The sequence below is a fragment of the Centruroides sculpturatus genome, unplaced genomic scaffold (assembly GCF_000671375.1).
Source record: "Centruroides sculpturatus isolate CEXI.00-Female unplaced genomic scaffold, Cexi_2.0 scaffold849, whole genome shotgun sequence".
In the NCBI taxonomy this organism is placed as follows: Eukaryota; Metazoa; Arthropoda; class Arachnida; order Scorpiones; family Buthidae; genus Centruroides; species Centruroides sculpturatus.
The window spans coordinates 299,626-304,655 of NW_019384940.1; the positions used below are offsets into that span (position 1 = coordinate 299,626).

The 5,030-nt window shown below is 29.3% G+C and overlaps 1 non-coding gene across 1 annotated transcript; it reads right to left on the bottom strand.

Moving 5' to 3' along the window:
• Positions 1–1,603: 1,603 nt before the first annotated feature.
• Trnai-uau lies at positions 1,604–1,695 on the bottom strand. Its single transcript is given in 2 exon segments — positions 1,604–1,639; positions 1,658–1,695. It is a non-coding gene; the product is annotated as a tRNA-Ile (tRNA).
• Between the last annotated feature and the right edge of the window lie 3,335 nt (positions 1,696–5,030).

A 5,030-nucleotide genomic window follows, 5' to 3' on the forward strand; every position in this document is an offset into this window, starting at 1 on the left:
TTTTTTCCCTCTATTTTGACACATTAATTATCAATTGGAACTCGCGTCATAATTAAGTATCACAACAACAAACAACTAAACAAAGATGTCTCCCTTTAGCTAAAAATGTAATTAATTTAAATAATTCAAACTTTTAATTTCATTTTTACATAAAGAAAATTTAAAATTAAAAATTTAAATTTTCGATAAATTCGTTTATTGGTCAACGGAATTCGATTAATTATTATTATTCGAACGTGACGTAATAATTCGAATTTTATCGAATGTAACGTAATAATGTCAATTTATTTACTTACGAAATTCGATTTTAAACGGGAAAAAATCGTTAAAACTTTTAAATAATTTACAATTTTAATTAAATTTTTAGTATTTTGCTTTAAAAAAAAAATGCAGTTAATTTGCTGTGTTGTAGCCATTTTGCATCGTGCAACATTGCTCTTGTTTATCTTTAATTAATTTGTATCAAACTGTTTAAACTACATTCGATAAGGTAAAAATTTGTATTAAATAATTAATTTTCTTAATTATTTTCTCCACTTTTTGGCACGTTTTAACGTGCCAAAAAGTGCAGAAAAGTACAGTAATTATTAATTATAAAAAAAAAACTGTTTGTATCTGTTAATAGAGGTCCTACATATTACTTTCTGTAGTTTTTATTAAGTTATAAAATTAACTGTGTTAAATCGTATAAAACTAAAAAATTCCAGTTAAACGGGATTTACAAAATCACATTTTACAATTAAAATAATAATAATAATAATAATAAAATGGCGATAAATAAATATTTCAAACTACTCTAACATAAGTTTCAATCATTGAACTCGGATTGATAAACAAGTCTCCGAGTGAGAGTGATGTATACACGAGTTTTAGCTTACGATAATAATTAAAAATGTAACATTATAAAGGGGGGGATTAAGAGTATAAAACAATCGAACGTGTATACTAGTTTAGTGTAAAAACCATGTGTTGCTTTCGATGAAAAAATTAAAGTTAGGGGAAAAAATTCATCTTTGTTTCTATCTTCAGATATTATCCAATCACCCCTGACTCAAAAGAATGGGTATGTACCATGTTCCAAGGTCCACTGGTCTGTTCTGTTGAAGGGGAGTGCGCATGTCCTCGACGATGACTGTGCAACGTTTCTATAAAATGGTGCCGCCGAGTTGATGTCGAATATGAAACTTTATCACGAAGCGGCAAGGTCGACGGAGATTATTTCTTTATAAAATATTTAATTATATATTAATTAATTAAATAACCCTGTTTTAAAGTTATAAATATCCCCAGTTTTCTTGCAGTTTACACGTATTCCCCTATAATAAGTGTGACGTAAAAGTTTTTCTACCCCCTAAACACTTAATATAATGCTATAATTTATTTAAAATATATTTATATATATAAATGTACACTCTAAGGTACATTTTAATGTATAATTTATAAGGTTTAAGGAGGTAAATGTAAGTGTAACGTTATATCGAGTGTAGCAACTTAAAAAACAAAAAAAATACATAAAAATTTTAATGTATTTATCCCTAATTTTCGAGAAAATTACGTGCTGTGACGTATAAAACGGGATTTAGTGAGGGAGAAAAAATTTACTTTCCCCAGGTGAGGCTCGAACTCACAACCCCGGCATAACTCACAAGTACTGCCTTATAAGTACCGTGCGCTAACCAATTGCGCCACTGGGGAGCCATGGCAGCGCTGCTTATCGACTACTAAATTGCTGCCTGGCTGACGTCACGGGACGAAAGTCTGCTTTGGTCACGTGCCCGAATGGTGCTAACTATTATGCTTAATAACTACGACTCCTTTGCTTTCAATTTACAAAGAAACAACGAGAACCAAATAAGGAGACATACAGAAAAAATCGATAAAGTTTACTATGCAAAACTCGTGTTTTATACTTTCACATCACCCTTTATACCCAACCCAACAAGTGGTAAACTTTATTATTTAGTGTTTACAATCAATTACTGTGTTGTGCACGTGTTCGAAATTTAAAAATACTCACACACACACACGTGTGTTGTTAATGTGTGTGTGTATGTATTGTCTGTATACACAGTATCATTTATTGATTATTTATTACACGTCATTACTGTTATTATCTAGTTACGGATGGTAATGTTTAGTAAATAACAGGAACGAAAAAGTAACGGAATCCACCCCGAGGTTGGTCACGTGACGGGGCATGAGCGGCACACTACTTGCTTCTACACTACTACATCACACATCTAGGAAAATATTGGAAGTCGGCCAAAGTTTGAATTTACTTTCTGATGCGGATTATAAAATGTCCTGGGATGAATATCTTTAGTTTCTGGTATATTAAAACACTTTAAACACCAATAAGCTAGTGTTAATTTCTATTGTTTTTAATTGGTAAACACTAGTTTTATTGAATAAACTAGTTGCATATTTGTACTTATAATACTTAACTGAGTATAATTAAATACAATTTGAACAGTTTTTAATTGTTAAATGTTAGAGTTTTAACACTAAATTCTAGTTTTACTTGTGTATTTACACATAGAACACATAAATGGTGTATTGAAAGTGTTAATTTCTTCTGTGTTTTAATTATTTTAGACAATAAATTCGAGTTTTATTTAGTAATTTGGTTGCATATTTGTACTTAGAAAACACACAGGAATACTTAAATATACAATACAGTGTGTGAATTAGGATTTTCTAGTGTTGGGGTGTTGATTTCCACTGTTTTTAATTGTTAAAAATTCAAGTTTTGACACGTAAATTCTCGTTTTAAAATAATTTGTACTGTACATAGAAAGCATACATACACTTAACTACACAATAGAGTTGATGATTGGTGTGTGACTAAAGCAATTACTTAGCAAAATTAGTCATTTTGTTTTATCCTATTTCAGCATTACTAATCACTTAAACGTTATACTTCCATACAAAATATATACAGTTACAGATTATTTTATGAATAGATTTTAATTATTTAAGATACTTCCATATTTTTAAAAGAAATTTACTTTCATACCTTAACCATTTGCACTCTTACATAGCCGTAGGCCCGTTGCCAAAATCCTGTTATAATTTGGATTCGTGCCTAATATTGTATAACATATTTGCATTCTAGAATTAAAATTGCAACTTTTGTGTACTCTTTCGTTTCTTATTTCCAACAATACTTTAACCGGAAACAATATAGAAAACAATAATAAGGTTTTTAAATGGTTGAGGAGTTCGCATGTAAAAATAACACGGACATGTTTCTCAACTGGTAGCTCGCGAGCTACATCTTTTAATGAAATCATAAATTTAAATTTTTTTAATGCTTAAATTTGTGTTTTATTGATTATTTTGAAGATATTTTATTCCTTATAATCGATCGGTTCGTTGTCTTCCATGCTTAATTACGAATTTTCTCAACTGGTAGCTCGCGAGATTAAAGGAATTATTGAAATTTATTTGTGTAATTAATGTAATTTTAATTACAAATTTATTATAATTAGCTTCCTTTATTTATTTATTACATTATTAGAGCTTCTGTGTATTATTAGATGAGATGCCCTTAGGTAAAGTAGACAAATATTCAACCTGTAGATCGCGATCTCACGTTGAAGAATATAATGGACTTCTTCAAGCGGAGATTTTATTTATTCACTTCTTCAACCGTTAGATCGCGATCTCCTTTAGTAAATATAATGAAGACATTTCTCCAACCGATCTTCCCAACCGGTAGTTCGCGAGCTGAGTGTAAATTTTTCAATTAAATCTCATATATTCTTACCTATTTACGCCTGTTAAATCAAACTGTAGATCGCGAACCCATCAAGTAAAGCCTACATATTTTGCTTTACTGTTTAACCGGTGGTACGCGAACCACCGCACAATTCATCAAAAAAATAAAGGCGATAAAAGATATTTCTTGAAAATCAATATATCGCTCAAGGTGGCCCGAAAATCAGTTAACTGATTTAAATTAATTCTTATGTGTGTCGGTTAACCGATTTTCTGAACACAGGAAAATAAAGTATCGTTAATGAATTTGCTAAAGATTTCCTTTAAGAAGATCCCTTAGTGTAGTTTTAAAGGGCCTTTAACAATATTACACCACTTAAAATACAGTAAAACTTGTGTTAAACTACAGATGTACTTGCATACCAAAAACAAGCTCATATTTAATGCTTAAAATACCGTTATTTAAGTAAAAAATAGCTGAAATAAAGTCTAAAATAACTTTATACGTTCTTCTTTACTTATATTATCACGTCACACGCTTATAATTATTCCGCGTATGCGCTTTAATAACAAAAGAAAAACGTCATAGAATTATGTTACACACTTAAAAAACATTGTAATTTATTTAGAAAATAGTAATATTTTAAGTTAAAATTGAAAACAAAATCGAAAATAGCCCCTTATATCATTCTACCTTATCGATAAAGTATGCAAGGCATACAGTTTACTACGAAAACTTAGCAATCTTCGAACTTTATCCGGTAGATAAACACCGTAGATAATAATGCAGTCTAGGTTATTAATAATGTATAACATAAATAGTGTTCGGTATTTATGACTTTTATACAGGTAACCTGTACGAATATTAAATATTTGTTTATTTTTCTATGTTCTGTTGTATCTAACCAAGTATCGATACTTTTTAATAATATAAGAACACTGCGCATTATACTCCGATTCGGATCGAATCATTCGATTTTGATCACGATTTCGTTTTAATTTCTACGAATTTTTTACGAAAATTTATTTAATTATTATTTCTTTAATACTAAATAAAAATAAATAAATAAAGAGAACAAAAAAAAAGAGGAAATTTTCTATTCAATCTTGAAAAACCGCATAATAAAGAAAGAAAAAAAAAGGAAACGTCCACCTATTCAATTTTCATTCAATTCGAAGATTGAATATTTGTAGAAACAAATTGAATTATTTAAATTTTTAACAAATCTTCTTAGAATTATAATGAAATGCTCCGGAAGTCGGGGATTCAAATTAAATCGATAAATTGTTTGAAGGGGTCATTCATTAAA